Below are 24,070 nucleotides of genomic sequence, written 5' to 3' on the forward strand. Positions count from 1 at the left end.
GACAGAAAAGTTATGATTTCAGCCTTAACCGGCTGCCAGTGGATCATAGCCAGTACTTGTTCAGTAACAGAGCCAGCTAATGCAGTTTAATAGTATCAAGTGCAGGCTTCTTAGGCTTACATGGAAGCATACTCCCAACTGTGCGAATGAAAACAGGCAGCAACAGGTTAGGTAGCAGTTCTGCAGAAAAAGGAGAGAGACACACACACACACACATACATGTGGTGATTAAAGAGGCAAAAATACTTTGCTTGAAAAAAAGACAAGCATGCAATAAGCAGAAGTAATTTTATTTTACGATTTTCAGGCCATTTCTACAGTCTCTAGAGAAGATGTAGAAATATGTAGGTTGTTTATTGTTCCAAATAATTTATTTGCTCTGCTGCATGCGTAAGAAACTCTTCTGTCTGGTTAGAAGTGGTAAGTGTTGGTCCAGAACCAAGGGTTAGCTCTACTCTAGGGAGTTATCACTGGGATTTTCATATTTTGTAGTAACTTAGCAACTCTTGGCTTTTATGAAAAGCTGACCTGAACTAGCAGCAAGTTTGATTCATATTGCATTGCCTTTGAATAAACTTTTAAGTTGCTTTGGGAACTGAAAATAAATACTCCAATTTCACAAACTTTAAAATGTAATTTGTTATTTTGCAACTTATACTATCACAACATCTATAGTCTTACCTCTATTAACAGTAAAAATGTTGCAATTGAACTGTGTAGTTTTGCTCTGTTTAAAATGGTTAAGGGCAGCTGTTACTTAAAGGTTGCTTCTGTCAGTAGTACAACCAGCTTTGTTCATAGTCTGAGCGCAGCACGTTACCACTCTGATGTAAAAACAGGTCCTTTTGGTCTCAAACTAAATGAGAAAAAATGGCAATGATGGAAGTTGTTACACCTTTTGAAACCCAAAGGCCTACCTTAATTCTTTTGATACTTGCTGATAAGGTTAGGACATATGGACTAATTACATAAGTATGTGGTTAGAAAAATTACCTGACTGCAGTGGCTGATAAACTGGTCTGAAGCATCTATAATGCTGAAAGGTTACTAAGCTAGCTAGAACAGAGTCATAGGATCATAGAATCATAGAATGGTTTGTGTTGGAAGGGACCTTAAAGATCATCCAGTTCCAACCCCCCTGCCCTGGGCAGGGACACCTTCCACTAGCCCAGGTTGCCCAAAGCCCCGTCCAACCTGGCCTTGAACCCTTCCAGGGAGGGGGCAGCCACAGCTTCTCTGGGCAACCTGTGCCAGGGCCTCACCGCCCTCACAGGGAAGGATTTCTTCCTTAGATCTAATCTAAATCTGCCCTCTTTCAGTTTAAATATGATACCCCTCATCCTATCACTACACTCCCTGACAAAGTCCCTCCCCATCATTCCTGTGTCCCCCTTTAAGTACTGGAAGGCCACTATCAGGTCTCCCCGGAGCCTTCTCCAGGCTGAACCCCCCCAACTCTCTCAGCCTGTCCTCATATGGGAGGTGCTCCAGCTCTCTGATCATCTTCGTGGCCTCCTCTGGACCTGCTCCAGCAGGTCTATGTCCTTCTTATCAAATCAAATGAGTACATGGATTTGATAAGTCCTAAGCAGGCCTGTTGCAAGTTTCTCTTATCTCATGAGTCTGTGGGACCTTGGTTGGTGATTTCACTTGCAGCTTGTGATCATTTTTGTGAAGTTACTGGAAATACTTGCAGCTTGCTTTGCTGGAGAGGGAAAGCAACATGGAGAAGAACAAGGAAGTTCAGTGCAGCAGTAATGTCAGTAGCAGAAGAAAGTTGTGTTAAAATGAGCCCCTACTCAAAGGCAATTCTGCGTGGGGTTTGGTTTTATTTTTGGAAGGATATTTCCTATAACAGATGACAGAAGTTCAGGTTTATTTTGAACAGGTGCTTTGTGTTTTTGTTTCAACTTTAATTGTCCATTGTTGCATAAAATGAATTTTAAACTCAATTGAGGCCATACTCTCAAAGTGGGAGTTAGAGGAGTCTGGCCTATTGGGCAGCCCCTTGGGTCTGCCTTATGGATAATGAAGCATTAACAGCTTATGCTGCAGTGTCGCTGTGGAGGTAATGTCCTGTAGGTAGGAGAGGGAGTATGTTTGGCAGTGGAGGAAGGAGAAATATTCATGATAGACTGAAAATTTATTTTGATGGCCATGACTGACAAGGGTCAGTCCCTGACCAAGCTCCTGTGCAAAGCTTCATAAAAATAGCACGTAGTGTTAGTATAAGCCAATTTCTGTCTTTCTAAAAGCATTTGCTATGTATATCCAGTAAAGTACTGGCTTTTGGGTGTATCTTTTCAAATGTCAAGCAGCGTTCTTTTCAGGATGTAGCAAATCCACTTGCTCTGACAGTTTGTCCTTTCGGGACCAGTTGATTTCATTAACTGTAGATGTTGAGCAGCACCTCTCAAACGCTGTCAGCTCCATTCCCATGAGTGCGCTCCGAAGTTGACAGAGTATCCATGAGGTTTGCCAGCTGGAGACAGGTCCTAAAACTGCCATAATCCCTGGTTTTCTTTTGTTTCTTTGTAGATAACTTGTAAATCTTTCCTGTCCCTGATTTGATTTTTCTGACAAGTATTCAAGCTTCTGGTCTGCTGAAAGATGATGCATATGCAGAGGCAAGACTGGTTTTTTGAGGATGAGTTCAGAACATAACTGTTTTTAAATCTAACTCAGTTTCACTGATTCTGTTTTAAAAGCCATAAAGATGTATTCATTTTCCTGTATTCACACTACTTCTGGTTGTTCTCAACAAATATCCCACCAAAGAAGCACGTTGGGCCAGCATGTATCTGTGAAAAAAGATAGCTTTTTAACCTCGTGTGGGCACAGAAAAGAGGAGGCAGTTTGTGTGCTGGGAGGAGCTGAGCATTGTATCCTCTGCACGTTGGACAAAAGGGACTCTGGCTCCTCAGGCCTGCTGGGGATTAGGGGACACCAGACGCTGCCGTGCTGCCCACCTGCTCAAGTTTTCTGCTGTTTCCTTTAGTATCTGAACAGACTGCTTGAAACACACCTGGTGAACAAGGTGTACAGACATGCAGTTTCAGAATATGCTAGAAAACTGGAAACTCATGAGTGACCTAAATGCATTCTCTGATGCCTTCTAACCTGGGTTCATGTGTTAATGTGTTCTGAATTGAAGCAGCAAGGCTAGTTCTGGTTTAAATCATGCAGTAACAAGCTGATCTTGGTTTTTTCCAAGTGGTCTTCATGTGAAAAGCATGAAGTTCCCCCTAAATCCGGTTAGTATTTCTGGTGTGGAGAAGACTGGCTTTGTTTTCACATGTTACCATTTTGTTTGCCTGGTCTGTTAGATCAGTCTTAATGCTCTTTGTTCAGCAAATGTTCTCACTGAATTTGCAGCTAAATGGGAATGGTAGTATCAGACCTTGTGTGTGTCACTGAAACATGCTGAAAATGATGCCAAGGCAATCCCAAAACTCCCAAGCCATTCACATCAGTAGAAAGATTCTTAATGGCTATAGCGGGCATTGGGTTAGACCTTTACAAACAGGTCTAGGGCCGTTTTTTCAGAGAAGAGTTTGCACTGATTTTTTCTTGTGGACAATTGGAAATTTGTTTATACTTGCAAATCTCATCTAGACTGTGTGCAAATGGAGCTTTCCCACTTTTCCCTTTGGTTTGTAGTTTGTGGGTGATTCTGTGTAAACAGAGGCGATTGTAAAGAACTGAACTGATGACGTGTCATTTTAGCTACTCTTTCACTTGATTTGTATTTCAAGGAATACCTTCTCATCTTCTGAATAATTAGAAACTACATTTAAAAAGTGAAGTGTGAGCAGGAAGACTGAATATAGGAAGTGTGTGGCAGGTGTAACCCTGTCCTTAAGCTGTTCAAAAAACACAGCATAGAAGTGTCTCAATGCAGTGTATGGAGTTCTGTAATAATGGGTTTCTACATGTTTATAGATAACTAAAAGCTCTGAGCTATCAAATATGATGCTGAGGTTTTAAGATGTCGGTTTCCCTAGTGCTTTCCCTTCAGGTTATTAAGGATCAGATCATATATAAGTGAAGAAACTGCACTAGATCTGTGTGCCAGAGACAACAGAAGAGCAGTTGGGTCAGACATGGGTAGTGCTGGCAGTCTGTCAGGTAGGTGTCAGGGGAGGGAGGGAATGCTAGAACTCAACTGATTACCGAGACACCTAGTATTTTTTTCTTCCTACTCATGAGGAATTTTTCAAATTGTATTTTGCGATGCTTTCCTCACTACCACCCTTGGTTTTATTTCTTTACAGTTTCCTTAAGCTTTCTAGTAATTCTAGGTTTTCTTCTCCATCCCCCACCCCCTCATCTTATTAACTGATTAACTCAAAGACTGGGCACTAGCCAGTACCTGTTCTGCTGCAGGAAAATTTAATGAACTTGTAATGAGTTGTGGTGTTGGAATGTTCTTTGGTCTGCTGCTAATAGCTGTCTCCATCAAGCTGCACTCAACTCCTGTTTCAGGGGTGTTAGGGGAGAAACATGATGTTTGCTCAGATGTTTTCCCATTCAGAGAAAAGGCATGGCTGCACACATGTATGCTCATACCCTGCTTAGGGGAGAGACGTGATCTTGGAGACATTCTCCTCTTGAGAGGAAACTAATGCCTGCTCATACCCTGCTTGTCGAGTGCAGGAGGGTGAATGGGGCCTTGAGGTAATGGGGAAGGGTATAGTAAGTAGTTAGCCTGAGACAGGAAGGATTAGGGGAAGGGCAGACGAATCATAGAATATCTCAAGTTGGAAGGGACACATAAGGGTCATTGAGTAGAACTCCATGAAGCCTTCAAGAAATAGGACAACAGGTTATGGAACTACTGGAAGAACACAGAAGTTGCGTGTTAGGAACAGGGCTAACAAGACTACTGATCTGCAATAAGTAATAAGGGCAATAAGTTTTCATGTTAAGTCTTCTTACAACAAAGAGCTGAAAGTAGAAGCTAGTTGGCTTCTTGGCCACTTGGTTTGAAAATATATTGGTCATAAAAGTCTTGAATTTCATCTGAAGTAGAGTGCTTTCACTGACATGTTCCTGACCTTTAAGGTGTTGGAGATGTATTAAAAAGTTGATATTCTGCCCATTAAAGGAGTTTTACTGGGGCTTTTTTGAGTCAGTTGTAAATAGGTAATCTAACAGGAGAGCTGTGCTACAATTCAGCAGCAGATGAAGTGCTGCAGAGAATGGCTGATTATGGGAGAGTGGTGGGCAGTGGGTTCATAGAGGCTGAAACTGCAAACTACTGGTTAAAAACAAGATTTGTGGCCACCTCACTGGGAAACAGGGTTTGGGGCAGAGAGTTGCTTCTGTCAGCACCGAAATGTTTTGCTGCAGCGCAGAAGCTGGTCTCTCTCTGAGGACAGCACTGGGAATGTTACACTTCTCAGACAAGCAGAATCTAGAGTAAAAGTTGGTTATGCAGCTTTGGTGTGTTGAATCTGGAAGACTGTTTCCTCAGATATGTATGGCTTACTAATACAGAGATCATTATAGTAATCAGTATAGGGAAGCTGAGCGTGCTTACAGAGACCCAGCAAACAACTGCAGAGCTTGCATTGCCCAGATAAATTGATCCATGATCATGTCTGATTGGTCTCTATTGTCTGATTGGTCTCTAATGGATGTATTTCTTAATGGGGTGTTTTAGTTGAGAATGCTGGTAAGTGGCATTATGGTGTGTCTCATTATACACAGGTCAGGTTCTAATGCTAATGGTATTTCATGCTTAGAGTAAGCTTGTAGCTTGTCTCAAATATTAAACCCTTTTTCAAAAACACAGTTCTGCAGCTATCTTCATAATACTGCCAAGTACTTTAGAATTTCGGAAGACGTTGTAAACCCTTGTACCTAGCACATTCCTGGTCCGATGTGCAATATAAGCTACAAACTAATGTAAGTCCTGAAAAATGGTTTTTGTTCCATTTTGCAAAGGGTAATGCTGTAAACCAAATAGGGTTGTTCAAGGGTTTTGCCCAAGGTCGCAGGTCTGTAAAAACTGGAAGTAGAGATCCCCAGTCCCCTGATGTTCCTGTCTGCAATTGTGCTTGAGCTGCTTGAATAGGTATTATGTGAGGTCCCATTTTAAATACGTGACCCACCCTCTCTGGATTGCCCAGGGAGGTTGCAGATGCCCAGTCCCTGGAAACACTCAAGTTCAGGTTGGACGGGGCTCTGAGCAACCTGATCTAGTTGAGGATGTCCCTGCCTATTTAATTCTGTCAGGGCTTTTTCCTTTCTAACTTGATCCCTGGCTGCTTGGACAGTTTCTCTGTATTCCTCCCAGGCTACCTGTCCTTGCTTCCACCCTCCATAGGCTTCCCTTTTGTGTTTGAGCTTGTCCAGGAGCTCCTTGTACATGAATGCAGGCCTCCTGGCAGACTTACTGACTGCCTCTTTGTTGGGATGCATCACTCCTGAGCTTGGAGGAGGTGATCCTTGAATATTAACCAGCTTTCTTGGGCCCTTCTTCCCTCCAGGGCTTTATCCCATCTTACCCTGCCAAGCAGACCCCTGAAGAGGCCAAAGTCTGCTCTCCTGAAGTCCAGGGTAGTGAGCTTGCTGTGCACCCTCTTCACTTCCCTAAGGATCTTGACCTCCACCGCTTCCTGATCACTGCAGCCAAGGTTGCCCTTGAGAGTATACAGGACTAGTAACCCTCTGAACCTACTGGTCACAGAGGATTAAGTAATGAAGTGCGAAGGTTGAGGGTTAAAGGGGCAGGTGAAGATGTTCTGGAAACAACTTGCTAGAAGTGAGGTGAACTGAACAAGAAAGCAGTTATACTAGCATTCACATGGACCTGTTCACATTCAGGATAATATCCTTTTTCCTTTTCATAGTCCTTTTTCGTATTTCAATGAAAGGTTAATTTGGTTTCAAAAGAGTAGTAAGTATACTGAAGTAAAAACTTTCTAGATGAAGATCTCAATTCACGGTACTTCCTGTCATCATGCTTCATTTTGTCTGAGGGTGAAAGCTTCATTAACGGCAGAAAAGTCTCAACAGGTTTTTTTGCCAGGGTCTTAAGTCTAAAAATGATACTATGAATTTAAATGCTTTTTTGAATTGTTACAGGATACTTATCCCATTTTTTCTCCCCATTTGTGGTTGTTTTCCTAATTCTAACTCTAAAAATGCGAAGCAGAACCAGAATCTGATCTGTAAGCTTTACAGGTAGTAAAACCTCGCCCAACCACTTGTGATGAGCTGTCACCCCTGAAGAGGAAATTGCTCACAAGTCACAACATGTTAACACCTGGGAGTATCCAGAAGTTACAATTTAAATTCCTCATACATAACACGTAGCTGTTTTTATGCAATTACTGTTCTGCATTATAAATAAGGCTTAGGAAAAAATTATAAAATGTACTTATATATTATTTTTGTTATTTGATTCATGCAGTGAAGCTTTCTAACCTGACAGGCCCATTTACCTGTTTATTAGCAGGACAGCTAAACCTGTTTGGATACATTTCTAGGGAGTATTTGCTGCAGCAGAAGCAGCCTTCTAGGACTTAGAAACTTATTAAGCATTGTGTAGTGCCAGTTTATTGGTGAAGTGGAGGTGAAAATAACAATAGCTGACAGGCTGAGAAGAAATGAGATTGAGTTTTTGCAGGGTCACATAATAAATGGGCAGTGAAAATAATGATCAGTTTTTTAATGTGAGCAGAATGCTTTAACAAGGACCCCAGCTTTCTTGACCTGTAGGAAAGTTTATGAAACAAGTGAATTTACATTCTTCTTATGAGCCCAAACATTAACCCGATCACTGAGTAGGACTCTTGGTGACTAAGTATGTTGGTGCTAATTAGCAGCTGGTTTTGATTTGGGTGACTGGCAGAACAGTGCAGTGCAGTTGCTTTACTTGCTTGCTTGGGGGTAGTCTTTTGATTTGCAAGAAAACAAAGTCTAAACACATACCTCCTTTATGAACATCAGTTAGGAGACCTGGTAGTAACCTGCTAATATGGGTAATTACATCCTGCTTTCTCATCTCATTCTGTCTGTCTTTAAGCTAGTATTTTACAGGCAGATTAATCTGAGTTATATTTCCTGTAAAGAACCTTCAGTGAGTTTCAGTGACAATGTACAGTAATGACAGACAGAGGATTAAGTTATTGAGGAGACATTGCCAAGGTAGCCAATGAGCTTTCCCCTTGGTTTTTAGGAATAGTACTTTTTGCTTAGTACTGCATCAAGGATACAGTAAAAATACTTTCTACACAGTATCTTCTGAATTATACCTTGCTATTAAATTTCAGTGGAATGAGTAAAACCTACCACAATGAAGAGCAGCTTTCTCTCATTGCAGATGACTGAAGTGAACTGTAAGTGATGGCTGGGCAACTGGAGTCCTAGGCAGAGGTTTTTAAAAAATATTTATGTACACCCAGAAGCATAGCATGCACCTAGGGAGAGAGGAGTTCTTGGGGAAGAGGAGGTAAAAGTTGACCAGGACAGGATGCTTCTAAAAACGAGATGTGATTCCAGCATAGCTGAGCTGTGCTCTGCTTCGGGAATTGTCATTCCCACTGTTTGAGGGGAAGACAGAATAGCAAGTGAAAACAGAAGGTGATTCAGTGCTTCTTCCTGACTTCCCTTTGGCATCTCATGTGATGTAAATTGCCTAAGAAACAAATTTTATTCCTAGAACATGAAGCACTAAAAGGTGGTGGACATGAATAGGAAAAAAAAAATTGGTTTTGCTTCTCTACTTTCAGATATGAGAAGAAAGCAGTGAGGGCTCAATACTCTAAGCTGATCATTCTGCAGACGTGCCCTTTAAGTAATGAAGCTGTAATTTTGCTTTTCTTTGGTTTTGGTTTTTGTTGGTTGGTTTGTTTGTTTATTTGTTGGGGGTTTTTTATACCTGTGAAAGCTGACAGCTAGAATGGGAGAAGTCCTGAAAGTATTTGAAATGGTCTGCTGTCAGGGGTGGCAGCAAGGCAAGAGAAGGCTCTGCTTCACTAATTTCTGCTGCCTTTCAGCAGATTCTGATATCACACTGACTTGCTAAGGTGACATTTTCACTGTGTATCAGAAACAGATACCTGTCAACGTGAGAAACTGCCAGTGCTCTGTTACTTATGAGAGTGCATCTGTGTCATGGCATAGTGCTTTCTTAACACTGCAGTGAGTAACATTGGACTTGAAATGTATAATTTAGCTTAGATTATTTTAAATGTGTTGAGAAATAGTTTGTGATCAGACTTTCTGAACAACTTGCAAGAAATTAAATGCTACCCTGATAAAAAAATGGAAGACTGAAAAACAACTCACACAATGCATGTTCAGCTGTGTTTCTTCTGAGATAGGATTCAAAGCTCCTTGAGATCAGGCAGTGTCTTGTCATTGACTTCAAATGACATTTATTTTAGATGCTTCATTGTGATTTTTTTTTTTTTTAATGTACCATTTAAGATTGGTGCATGAAATTATATTTTTTGGAACATCTGAATTAATAGTACCTTGCAGTGCTCATGTGCCCCTCCAGTAAACATTATCTTTGCTGGTCGCAAGTCACTGCCAGTCCCTATTGTTTATTGTACAAATATAAAGGAAAGAAGTAGGCCAAGTCTTAGTTGAGTAAAATCTTGAAGCATGTGTTTCTTAAGATCCTTTGTATTTCTGTATTTGGTTAAGCTAGACTTGAGCATGTGCAGTTCAGCATGTTTTGCTGAACTGAGGTAAAATTAATTCCCTGACAACTGAATGATTTCTTCATGTTAAGAGCAATCTCTATTTTTGTATTTTAGTTAAACTTTCTAGGATAGAACTCTGAATTGGTTGTATTGTGGACTTGCTGTGGGGTATCTTCCCACAATTGAACATTCCTGCTCGTAGCTGATAACGTATTTGACAAAGAGGTATTGATAGCTCACAGCAGCTTTGATAGACTACAGCAAACTTACACGTACTGGTGCTGACCCCTCAGGAGCTGGCTAAAGCAATGTGACCTTATTGGTGCATTTGAAATCTTTTCCTTTAAGCTTCATAAATGTTTATGGCTGTTTGAATTTAATTGTGATTCCAGCTGTTCTGCTGATCACATAATACTGAGGATGTGTGCTTGCTCTGGCAGGCAGCGGTCTCTTAGCCCACGGCATGTGTTCATGTCAAATAGAGACTGTTTTGATAATGCTGACACAGGGGTTTTTCTTTCAGGAGCAAGAGGTAGATAGAATGGCTTATCACAGTGGGACCCTGCAAACTTACACTGCCTCGTCAGTTCAGTGATACTCTTCTGGTATAAAGGTATACCCCAAAAATTCTACTAATGGGTAGATAGTTGCTTTACCTTCTGTTATGTCATTGAAACTTTGACAGGCAGTGGTGTGCAGGAGTTCTGATTTCTGAGAGTACATTTCTAAAGAACACTGTTGTAAGATGGGTCCTGTGGCATGTGAAGTTAATTGTATTAGTTGGGATGTAGGGGCTATGTTCTGTATAGTGTGGTGAAACCACCCCATCAGGTTTTATGATGACCTGTTGATAGGGTGGTCATTCCCAGAAGAGATGACCTTCTCAAAACATCTTTCCCCCTTACTGCATTCTCTTCTCCCCATTTCTTCAGCCAACACTGAACAGAGCTTTAATGAGGACTGGACTCCGGTATCAGCCTTAACTCAGTTGCAGCATTGCTGTGAGTGTTAATTATCCAAGCAGTCAGTATGGGTCTCAGTCTGGAACCACTACCCATTGTATCCAGTCTTTTGGCACAGTGGTCATCTGAAGTCTCTCGTGTTTCGTGTCCAGCTGGTCATTCTGCAGTGCCAGCTGGCTGAACCACAAGACCAATTACAAACAATACATACCTTTATTTCTTAAAAAATACTGAAATATAAGTTATAGAAGTATTTATAGACTGCTTGAATTTTTTTGAGCAGTAACTGGACTGGAGTGAATTTGAAGTGCAAAGTGATATAGCTAGTAATTAAAATGTCAGAGTTACAGACATGGTGAATGAGGGGAGAAGTGAGCACGCTCTTATGAGATTGCTGGAGCATAAATCAGTTTATCAGTATAAAACAACCTGTTTTGTCCTGGTTATGGCCCCATTACTCTGGTATCTGAGTGGCTCACATTCTTGACGTGCATCTTTAAAACATACTGGTGAAGTAAGAAAATACTATCATCCATTTATTTTTGAACTGAGAAATGGGAGAAGATGACCAAGCCAAGATCAGAGAGGAAGTTTGTACAGGTTAAGGTCCTGGGACACAAAAGGTCTTGGATTGTTTTGCTGCATGAATTTAGTTATGTTAGCGAGCTTTCAATTGGTAATGTTCTGGTGCTGGTGATATCTTAATTTCAGATCACCTTTGTAGTATGTTGTGTTTGTGTGTGAGTTGAAGCTGTTATGACATCATGAGTCATGGGGCCTGAGGCAGTAGAAACAAAAGCCTGAGCTGAACGAAGTGAATCCTAAGAGTGAGTGTTTAGTTGTTGGTTAGTCAGGAGATCACTAGAAGTAAGAAGAATATATCAGTTACTCTGAATTTAAATCTAACATTAGAGATGGAGTTAGAAAACCAGTATGAGATACTTCAAGTGTGGGGTTTTGATCTAATGGGAGTAGAAGTAGTTCTTTGAGTAGACTCAAAGAAGTCTAAAACTGTATATATTAACATTGCTTATTATCTATACAACACAAAGGCTGTGAATGCACCCCTTGGAGACAGTTACATGGAATGAAGAGTAACTTTCTAGGTGGCATATGAGATAAATTGAAACAGCTTCCTCAAGGGCTTTAAACAGAAGACAAGTATTAGCTGATAATTAGCATATAAATTCCAGTTTGATAATTAGCATATAAATTTCATCTTGAGAATTGGAATGAATGGTTTTTCAAAAGGCTGAGAGGCAAAAGCAAATGACAATGGCTACTACCATCTGATTTAGTCAGACTCCCTCCCTCCCACAGCCACATCTAGGCCATACATCAGGCAACGTTTCCATAGAACAAGAAGACTTCTGCCTTGGGTTATGGCAGGAAGGGGCAGATTCATCCTGGATTTACTCTGAATGAACTTCATAGCATCCCATGGCAGACTGAAGAGGGTGATGGCAGAGGGACCCTGCTCATAGGGTCATTCCAGGTGCAGCTGCATTCATGCTGGCATACCAAGAAGAAGGGGCTAAGCCGGGAGGTTCATGGCCTGTTGTGCAGACTGGCAACCACTGACAGGTTTGTTTAGCACATGTGTCGGCGGGGAGCTGTTGTCCAGTCTCACTTGGATTTTTTTTTTTTTTTCAACCATGATAATTAGAAACTTGCCTTGAATTTCTGCTGAAAAGCATCAACTTAATTCTGTACTGCCTAGGGTGTCTATTTTGTATTGCAAGACTGAAGAAATAATTGAGTTGTCACTAGCGCAGTGTGTTCCAGTGCACAGGAGGGAACTTGTGGTGTAAATACTGTGGTGGTGTTTGGAGAAATGTAAGGTAGGAAAAATTGGGCCCAGAAAATGTCCCTGAAGTTCCTGTAGGCTGGTCATCTTCAGAAATACATGAAAGAACTTTTTAACAGTGTTATGGTTACAGAGGAATGTCCAAGAGTCTAGTGAATGAGTGTGGATCTTGTTGTGAAGGAAAGCCCACTCGCATGCCATCATAGCACATGGAAAAAAGGCTTACAATATGCTATTCAGAATAGGAAGTAAGTCCCATAATCTGCCATGTGGCTTATGATGGTGATAATACTTGGCTTATCAGCAGGTAGGTGGCATTGCTAAGAACATGAAGGCCACCCTTTCTAAAGAAAAGATTAAACAAGGTCTCCAAATTAACTGTACAAAAAACTACCTATGTCTAAACACAGTTCTGTGTTAAAAGTAAAAGGCAAGGTGTGTTATATCATATATTGTTTAAGCCGCCAAGAGTTGCTTCGAAGTAGAGGAACAACCAAATGAAGGTGTTAAAATTGTCTGATCAGAGTAATTAAGGGAAGAAGCAGATATCAAAGAAGATGTAAAGGGAAAGAAACAGGAAGAGCAACCGGAATGAGAAAGTTCAAAATTTTCATCTCAGAATGAAGATGAAGGAGTTCCACAGTAGTCCTGTATCAGGAAATTTTGTGTTAGTGCAGAGCAGGGGGAAATGCTTTAAAAGGGAATATGCTGCCAAGGCAGGTGGATCAACTGGCTGCAGAAACAGGGGCCTTCCCAGGTATCAAGCCATGCATTGGTCCTTTCTCCCTCCCACAGGGGACAAAAGAACAACTTCCAAAGGGCACAAGTAACCACGGGATTTCTCAGGGGCTTGAAAGAAAAAGAGTTTGTGAGGCGTGTGCATCCTGAGGCTGAAGAATCGCAGGGCATCACTCAGTGAGTGGACACTCCTCAGCGCACCCTTAGCAGGTCCAGGTGGTGGCTGTCAGGGCTTTGTTTCCAGCCCATGCTCTCTCTCAGGAAACAGCCCTGGACTGAAAAGCAGCCAGGTGAAGAGGTGAGTGGGATGAAACTATTTTATGTATAGACATGCAAAATGAATGGCTTCTGTAGTCATGTACTGGACAGAAAATTCAGTGATACGTCCTGAATACACTGTTTAGAAGTTCTCTCAGAAAATCCTTCATCTCTTCAATAAACCTCTTTTCTATGCCCAGATACACAGAGGAAAAAGATGGACAGACTTCCTCAATTTGAGCAGAGGATGATTTTCAAATCCAGGAGTGGCCATGGAGATTGGAAAAGGCAGTTTAGTGTGAGAATGAGGAAGAAGGCAGGGAAGGTGAACGTGGGAAAAGCGAGAACTTTTAGGAAGTTTAAGACATTTATTTCATTTTTTGGACCAAAAGAGTAAGTTTTAGTGCATGTGTGTTTGTGGATTATGCGCGTTATATTTGCTATATAGTATCCCCCTGGGAGGGGGGAAGGAGACAAATGCACGGCCTTTCCTACCTGCTGTGGAGCACCTGTCGTGTCCCTTTTGACACAGGTTGTTATAGACTATCTTGCCAAAATGATGCAAGTTAGGACAAATTAGATTTCAATTATTTATTTTAGCAAGCGGCAATAAGCAAAACAGCGCTGGGCGGCCGGGGAGTCCCTGCTCCACCAACGGCGCGCACTCACTTCCCGAGGGTCCGTCTTTTTTATATCCTCCGCCTTCCGTTATCGGGTCTCTCTGAGAGGTGTATCCTGCGTCTGCGCACTTTGCAGCTAGGGGGTCGCTCCATCCGGGTCTTCCTCACGTCACCAGCTTCTCGTATTTCCTACTTTCCTGAGAGTGGCTCACAAAGTCTTTGTTTATATCTTACAGAATATAGACACTACCCCCTTTTTTTTTCTTCTTCTCCCCTTTGTCTTTCTCCCCTTTGTCCTTCTTCCCTTTCTCCCTCTTTTCAGTCTTTTGCCTAGTAGAAGTCCTTGCTTCAGCATTTCAACTTAGATAAGCACTTACAGTCAGTTAGTCGTTACACAGTGTAATAGTTAAGATTAAGCTTAGGCCAACATAGTTTATGGAATAACATGTCACGAGCTCCCAGTATCTTCAGTGGAATTTGATGAACAAACAGTTTACTGTCTATCACAATCCCCCCTTTTTCTTTTTATCATTTTGTTCATCAAATCGTTGCAATTCTTGTTGACTTAACAGGAGAGTTTTTTTCAATTTAAAGTCATCATCTAATTGATTGTTTTTGGCTTTAATGAGTATTGGACGGGTGACAGATATCAGATATGTTACCCGTTGCATCATTCTCCAAGTTATGACATATAATATTATTGACAAAGTCAAACTGATTAAGATTAATATCAAGAGAACCACAATGGGGTGACACAACTTGTTCAAGATGCCTGTAGCAGTAGGTGACCATCCAAAAAGGGTGTCCCACCAGTTATGTTCTGCATTCTTTTTTGCTCTTTCCAAGACTCGGTGTATTTCTTCCACATTGTGATGAACAGTTATTAGAGTTTTCTGTCCGTTTTCTCTAACTTTCTCTAAAATTCTAACTAAGTCTTTGTGTTGAAGTAACTGCTTAACCAAAGTGAGATTCATTCCAATGGGTGTAGGTTGTAGATTATGTATTAATGTATAATTGGATTGCAGGAGTTGGTAAGACGTGACCGGGGCTAAATAGGAAAAGTCACATCCGATTACCTTTGTGAAGTTGCAAACACAGAGATTTGAATAATTTTTTGTCTCTATTATGATCTTGTCTACGGTTAAGAATTCACAAACCGTCCTCAAACATACACAACCTTCGCCAATATATATAAGTACTGTTTTAGGATTTTCATTGGGATGGACCTCAAAGTGACAAATATTTTGTTCGGTATCTAAACAAATATCTTGTGCCTCAATTGCATTGCCTTCACAAATGAATCCTTGTTGTTCCCGTACAATGCAGGACTCTAGATTGACAGTTTGCCATTTTTCGTTTACCTTTCGGGCCCATACTCTATGCTCAGAAGGATAGAGTATGGTTCCGTTGTGATTCAGCCCTAATGCAATGATAGGATAAATTTGGTATATGGTGGCATTGTAAATAGTGAGTATAAAGGTAGTAGCTGTGTTTGTGATGGGGTCATAGGTAAAGTTTACCAGGTTCCACCAGGATTGGAGTTTCTTTTCAAAATTAGTAGCACTGTCCCAAATTATTCTCCGAATTTCAGTAGGAAGAATACCTTCTTCACCTTCTCTTATAATTGAGGCAGCTATCGACTGCATCCATATTTGAGCCTGGATGCAGCTGAGAGCTAAAGAGAGGTTATTTTGGAGCACACTGAGTGCATCTGTAATCAATTCATGATCCTTTATATTTACCTTTTCCCCTTTTGGTAATATATTCGACAACAGCCACTGGTTAGCCCCCAAAGCCAATAAGGAAGATCGCAAAGGCCTTTGTATATTAGTTAAATCACTAATTGAGGTAGCCAATTTGTTCATTATCACCTCCGAATCAATACTATTTAAAACTCCCAATCCTGTTCCCAAAGCACCGGTTAAGTCTCTCTGCGTTCTTTTTGTGTGAGGAGTTTGTTTTTGCAGCCAGGTTGTCCATCCCTCGTAAGAAGTCTTTAGGAAAGGTGAACATGCTGGCTGAATATTTGAAACATTATTTTGCATTAACAATTCAACTTGTTTGAGAGACCACGCCGGGTTAAACAGCATTTGTTGTTTACCTGTATTTCTAATTGCATATGGTCCAATTTTAAAAATTCTTGGGCTAAGCACGACTGTTGGTTGTGTTGGAACAGTATGAGTAGTCTGAGTAGTCTCTTTGGGAGCGTGGGTTGTGGTTGTTGTAGTTTCCTCCTGTATATTCAATGGAAATCGGAAAGATATAGCTTGATCTCCTGACCTGGTCCCTCCCAAACAAACTATGGACACCGGTTGGGTTGCAGTAAATGCATACCAACAGGCTTCCGACTCACAACGGGTTTGAGCTATTTTAGATTCCGTTTTGTCTCTGATAACGATTTGAGTAAAAGGGGGCTGACGGACGGTTTGAATTAAAGGGTGCCGACTTATTATCACATTTACATTGAATACTCTGCAGCCTATCTGTATCTCATCTCCTTTTTTAGCTGTCCAGGTATGGGATGAATTCTCCCATTTATATGTTTGGAGTGTTAGGTTATTGCTTAGTATGGCAGTTGCTAACTCTGTCCCATACAAATCTGCATCCATACTTCCTGTATGTCCATAATAAGCATCTGTCCAAGGCCATATAATTTGATTAGTTAGGGTATGTTCAAAAGGTTGGTGGGATTGGTTAGTCATTCTAGCCCATCCTGGTAGTGTATTCATTGTAGCTAATACACCTAGCCAGACTATCCAATAGCTCCAATAGAAGGCTGACGGGATTCTATAGATTTGCATATTTTTTCTTAATCTCTTTTGTATCGGGGTGTCTGACACTCTCGTCTGGCCCTTCTCCCTCAGAGGTCCTTTTTTCTTCAGAGTAGGGCAGTAAGGTTTTCCCCACTTTGATACGTCTCTGCCTCCTCTGCCTACTCTGTTGCTTAGAGCAGCAGGGTGTTCCATCTTCTCGGCAGCAGCCGTATTCTTCAGGGGTACGTTTGCCTCTACTCCGGGACACATAGGTCTCCCAGTTTTTATCTTTGACCTCGGGTTCACGACAGGGGACCCAGGGGATGTGCTTTCTACAGATCACCCTTAGGATCTGAGAGTGCTATTGAGTAGGCCAATTAGAGTGAGTGCACTCTCTTTCAGGATTTATCCCTTTAGTAAATATTTTCTACCAAGTTTTAGAATCTCCAGTTTTAGGGCCTGATTAGTTAATCTCCGTTCTTGTTAATAACACTGATTACAACTAGACCGAAGATTTATTTCATGTGTATTATGAATCCCCCAGCCTTCTTTACATACATTACACTTTACACTTTATGTATATAAAAGGAAAACAAATATAAGTTTCAATTGGACAAAAATATCAGGGTCTCACTCATCGAGTCCTTCGTAGGTTCTTATCTCACAATGTGTAGAGAGTTCTTTCAGGTTCTCCGAAGGGTGACTCGTAGATCCCCAGGAGGGCTGGTCACTTTCCAGGCCGGATCCTGTATAGGTCCCTTTACTCGGCTTGCGTGTGTCCACCCCTTCTCAGCAGTCCGAACAGCAGTTTCTGTAGTGATAAGAGCAACATAGGGTCCTTCCCAACGGGGGGTCAAAGAAGATTCTTTCCATGATTTGATTAGTACTTTATCTCCTGGTTGGATTTGATGCATGGCCACATCCAATGGAGGCCTTTGTACTACCATCCCCCGAGCCTGTAGTTGTTTTCTCCTTGCCATTAGCTGTATCAGGTAGGACTTTATCTTTAATTCTTCAAGTTGGGGGTGATCCGGTGGCATTTCTAAATCATAAGGCATCCCATATAGCATTTCAAAGGGAGAAATGCCTACATCAGTTCGGGGCTGAGTTCTGATATTTAACAAGGCTAAAGGGAGACACTTTACCCATGACATTTTAGTTTCTAACATTAGTTTGGTAAGTTGTTTTTTTATTTCTCCGTTCATACGTTCAACTTTCCCTGAGCTCTGCGGGTGCCACGGAGTATGGTATTGCCACTGTGTACCCAGGGCAGCCAAAGTCTCTTTGGCTACTCTGGATACAAAGTGTGGCCCTCTATCTGAGTCTATTGCTTCTATTGCTCCATACCGAGGTATAATTTCTTCAAGTAATATCCTTGTTACTGTGTGAGCTGTGGCTCGGGCTGTGGGAAAGGCTTCTACGAATTGAGTTAAATGATCTATAATTACTAATAGGTATTTATACCTCCCCACCTTTGGTAATTCAGTAAAGTCTATTTGTATTCTTGCAAAAGGTCTATGAGCCAATTCTCGCCCCCCATATACTCGTTTTCTTATTTGATGTTTATTTACTTTTTGACAAACGAGACATTCTCCTATCACTCGTTTGGCTATATCATATATCCCAATGCACATGTATTTAGTTGCAAATTGATCCACTAATGCCTGAGTTCCCCAATGAGTGTTTTTATGGAATTGCTGCATTATCTTGGTAGCTATGGGTTTTGGGAGAACTTCTCGGCCGTCCGAGAGTTCCCATTTTCCATTAGCTTTCTGTTTAATCCCCATTTGATTTAATTTTGCTTGTTCTTGAACAGTAAAACTTAAAAGTTCATAGGATTTTCCATGGAAAAAGCACCACTTAAACCCTGGTCTTTCACATACACATTCTATACCGTCTACTCCGTATTCTTTCCAGCAACCATAACAGGGGAGGTAATTATCTCCACAATTAACACACCGCTTTCTGTCCTCTATCGGATCATCCAAGTCCAGTGCTGATAGCGCTGCTCTCTTTGCCTCTTGATCAGCAAGGTTATTCCCCCGTACTAAAGGATTTAGCCCCCTCTGGTGTCCTTTTACGTGTACTACCGCAATTTCGCTGGGCCCTCGTATAGCTTGCAAAATTTGTGATATTAACTCCTGATGTACTAGGTCCTTCCCCCGAGAATTGATTAAACCTCTTTCTTCCCATATTTTCCCAAAGGTATGTACTACTCCGAAGGCATATCTAGAATCGGTGTATATAGTTCCCACTTTTCCATTTAGTAATTGTAAAGCCTTTAATACTGCATATAATTCACATGCCTGTGCTGACCAGCTGGGACTCAAGGGTCCTGATTCTATCACCTTAAAAGTTTTTCCATCAATTATGGCATACCCTGATTTTCTTTTCCCTTCTACCACTCGAGAGGATCCATCTACAAATAATTTTTCTCCTTTCCCTAATTCCTCCTCTTCCAAATCTGGTCTTATCTTAGTCTGCTCCTCGATGTTACGGAGGCAATCATGAAAAAGATCTTGACTAGGTTCTCCATACAAAAATTGGGCTGGATTTTGTAACGATGTTGTTTCAAGGGTCAGGTGGGGGGACGTAATGAGGATTGCCTCATATTTTACTAGTCTAGCATCGGTTATCCATTTTTCTGCTTTTTGCTGTAACACACCTCTAATATTATGGGGTGATAGTACCCTTAATTCACTACCAAAAGTTATTTTATGCGCTTCCTCAACTAACAAAGCAGCTGCCACCACAACTTGTAGGCACGTAGGCCATCCCCGACTTACGGGGTCCAGTAATTTTGAGATATATGCTACTGGTTTCTTTTTTCCTGCCCATTCCTGGGCTAATACTCCAAATGCAGTTCCTTCCTCTGTGTTGACAAATAAGAAAAATGGTCTTTTTAGGTCGGGCAAGCTCAGAACAGGAGCATTTACTAATTCAGTTTTTAGTTCTTTTAACCGTTGATCATCTTCCTGAGTCCATTTTAATAATCCATTTTTAGTTATTTTGGTGTATAAAAACTTTACCTTTCCACTATACCCTTCGATCCACTGCTTACAATATCCAAATAGCCCTAATAGCTGCCGGACTTGTTTTTTAGTTTTTGGACTTGGTAGGGAAAGTATCCCTTTCACCCTTTCTGGATCCAATTTCTTAGTTCCTTGACTTAATCGATGCCCTAGGTATTTAACTTCCTTTTCAACAAATTGCAATTTGGATTTTGACACTTTCAGTCCCTTTAAGCTCAGGAAATTTAACAACTTGATGCTTTCTTCCCGAACCCTTTCCTCATCCTCCCCTGCTATTAAAAGATCATCTACATACTGGACTAGGGTAAGGGTATCTCCTATCTGGTAATCCTGCAAAATTTGTTCTAAAGCTTGCCCAAACAGGTTTGGGGATTCAGTGAAACCTTGGGGTAGGACTGTCCACCGGAGTTGAGTTTTCCTGTGGGTGTCTGGGTCCTCCCACTCAAAAGCAAAATAGTTTCTACACTCCTCTTTTAAGGGACATGCCCAGAAAGCGTCCTTCAAGTCTATTACACTGTACCACCGGTCGTTCGGGCCTAATTGACTTAAGAGAGTGTGTGGGTTAGCTACTACAGGGAATCTAGTTACAGTCCTTTTGTTAATTTCCCTTAGGTCATGGACTAATCTATACCCACCATCTGCCTTCTTGACAGGTAAAATGGGAGTATTAAAAGGGGACATGCAGGGTTCCAATAATCCCTGCTTTATTAATCTCTGAATTTCTGGTTTTAATCCTTGCCTTCCCTCCAGAGGTATGGGATATTGCTTAATCCTCACTGGTACTTCAGGATCCCGGATGGTTACCATAAAAGGTTCAACATTCAATTTTCCCACCGTATCCGGAGTGTACCACACTTCAGGGTTGATTTTAGTCTCATCTTCAACCCGTAGGGGGCATAGTTTGATTTCAAGTTTGTGTTCTGTTACTTCCAAACTAATTCCTAATTCAATCATTAGATCTCTCCCCAGTAGGTTATAATCTGCCTCAGGTACTAACAATAAGGATCCCACCCCCACTTTAGAATCTGTTTCAAGGAGTACATCTTTAATTACCGGTACTCCGAATGGTTCTCCTTTTGCCCCAACTACTTGTACTTTTTCTGATGAAATCTTACATCCTTGGGGCAATGATTGAACAGTAGATCTCTCCGCTCCTGAATCTACTAAAAATTCTACCTCCTGTTGCTGAGGACCTACTTTTAACTTTATCAAGGGCTCAGTTCGTTCTCGGGTCCCCAGCAAATAGAGCCCCTGACACCCCTAATCTTCTTTAAACATTCTCTCATCCATCATTCTCCTTCTGCAGCTCTTCTTTGTGTGACCTTTTCTTCCGCAATAAAAGCAGACAATACTCCCTTTTTCTCTCTCTCTCTCCGGTTCCTTTGATCTATAGCCTGTTCTTTGACCTTCTTGTTTTCTCCCAGCACTGTTCACTCTCTGTCCTTCCCTTATCGCAGCTACCATCATTCTGGTATGTTTCTTTTGAGTCTCGTCCTCCCTTCGGACATAGACTTTCTGTGCTTCTCTCAGTAATTCATCCAACCCCCGATCCTGCCAATCTTCTATTTTTTCTAGCTTCTTTCTAATATCTATCCATGCTTTTGCCACAAATTGTGTCTTTAACAATGCCTGTCCCACTGGGGTATTAGGGTCTAGTCCTGAGTAAAGCTGAAGATTTTTCCTCAGTCTCTCTAACCACTCAGTAGGAGTTTCATCCTTTTTCTGATGTTCACTAAAGGCTTTATTTATATTTTGTCCTCTAGGGACTGATTCTCTTATACCCTGGATTACAATCGTCCTCAGGTCTTGCATATGACCTCTATCGATTTCATTTTGATTATTCCAATTAGGTCGATTTAGAGGCCATTTTACATCTGCTGCCGGACCTTGCTGATGCTGTTGATCCCAAATTCTCATTCCTGCTCTCCTGATCATATCCCTTTCTTCAACAGTGAATAGTATAGCCATTATGGCTTGTATTTCATCCCAGGTATAGATGTTTGGTCCTAAAAACTGATCCACCCGCTCCGCCACACCTAAGGGATCCTCCAATAGATTCCCCATCTCTTTTTTAAATTCTCGGACGTCCCCTGAATTAAGAGGGACAGTCACATATCCCATGCCAGGCTGGGGTCCTCCCATCGCAACCTCCCTTAGGGGGTACAAGCCACTATCACCCCACCCCATTCTAGTTTGACTACGGGTTATTCGTCTCGGTTCTTTCGGGGATTCAGGTGGGGAGTCTGAATTCTCTGGGTCCTCCGGCGCAGTCGGAGGAGGTGAAGGCGCCGGAGGTGGGGGTGGAGGTATGTAAGGAGGAGGAGAGGTGGGAGGTTCGTCCTCATCACGTACCTTCTTTTTCTTAACTTTTTTCTTTTAGAGGATATAGATTTATTCGGGTATCTGATGCTATCCATACCTGTGCATATTCACTCTCCTCTAAATTAAAGGGTTCCCTTGAGTTGACATAAATGTTTAGGGCTTGGCAGACCCATTCTTCAAAGGACCCAAAAACAGGCCAATAGAGATGATCGCCTCTGATTTGTTTCCCTCCCCAAACTTCCATACAATAATAAATCATTTTTGCTTTGTCCTTACCCCGCCTAGAGGGGTAATCTTCCCAATGGTTTAACATCAAGCCTAAAGGGCTATCTGGTGGTATTTGGGGGTACCTCACCTCGGGTCCCAAATCACCCATGGGATCAGAAGGCTTGCTTTTCTTCTGTCCCATCTTCCGGAGCGCCTTCACACACTCACACAATTCGCTTCCCCCTTTTCGTGACCCAGTCCCTCGCGGGATATGGGAACTGCACTACCGAGGGGTCCGCACTCGCTTCGCCCTGCTGGGCGTCTCACACACCACGCTCCGGGAAACCCAACCCCAACCGAACGGTAACCGGCCTATACTCACGCAACCCTGCGTCTTCGTCCGGGGCTTCGTGCACAAAGATTACGGGGTTACCGGTATTTTTTTTGCTTGTTGCCGAGTTTTGGAGTTCGTCGGTAGAGGGCGTGATGTGATAGCACTCAGCCGGGGCCGCTGAACTCAGCGGGGCGCGCCTCCCCGTATGGGGCTTCCCACCAGATTGCCTCTATCCGAGTCACGGCACCAATTTTGTTATAGACTATCTTGCCAAAATGATGCAAGTTAGGACAAATTAGATTTCAATTATTTATTTTAGCAAGCGGCAATAAGCAAAACAGCGCTGGGCGGCCGGGGAGTCCCTGCTCCACCAACGGCGCGCACTCACTTCCCGAGGGTCCGTCTTTTTTATATCCTCCGCCTTCCGTTATCGGGTCTCTCTGAGAGGTGTATCCTGCGTCTGCGCACTTTGCAGCTAGGGGGTCGCTCCATCCGGGTCTTCCTCACGTCACCAGCTTCTCGTATTTCCTACTTTCCTGAGAGTGGCTCACAAAGTCTTTGTTTATATCTTACAGAATATAGACACTACCCCCTTTTTTTTTTCTTCTTCTCCCCTTTGTCTTTCTCCCCTTTGTCCTTCTTCCCTTTCTCCCTCTTTTCAGTCTTTTGCCTAGTAGAAGTCCTTGCTTCAGCATTTCAACTTAGATAAGCACTTACAGTCAGTTAGTCGTTACACAGTGTAATAGTTAAGATTAAGCTTAGGCCAACATAGTTTATGGAATAACATGTCACGAGCTCCCAGTATCTTCAGTGGAATTTGATGAACAAACCGTTTACTGTCTATCACACTGGCCACACTGCTCTGGATGCAGCCCAGGACACGGTTGGCTTTTTGGGCTGCAAGCACACATTGCTGGCTCACAGTCAGTTTTCCATTCACCATCACCCCCCAAGTCCTTCTCCTTGGGGCTGCTCTCCATCCACTCCTCGCCCAGCCTGTATTTGTGCTTGGGATTGCCCCGACCCACGTGCAGGACCTTGCACTTGGCCTTGTTGAACTCCATGAGGTTTGCCCAGCCCCACCTCTCCAGCCTGTCCAGGTCCCTCTGGATGGCACATCCCTTCCCTCCAGCGTGTGACCACACCACACAGCTCGGTGTTGTTGGCAAACTTGCTGAGAGTGCACTCAATCCCAGTGTCCATGTCACTGACAAAGATGTTAAACAGCACCAGTCCCAGTATGGACCCCTGAGGAATGCCACTCATCACTTCTCTCTGCTTGGACATCAAGCCCTGAACACACACTTTGTGACACATTCCGTGTTAGTGTCACATTGCTAAACTGTGTCATGGAATAAAAGTGAAATTTTACAAG

The sequence above is a fragment of the Strix uralensis genome, chromosome 17 (genome assembly GCF_047716275.1).
Source record: "Strix uralensis isolate ZFMK-TIS-50842 chromosome 17, bStrUra1, whole genome shotgun sequence".
In the NCBI taxonomy this organism is placed as follows: domain Eukaryota; kingdom Metazoa; phylum Chordata; class Aves; order Strigiformes; family Strigidae; genus Strix; species Strix uralensis.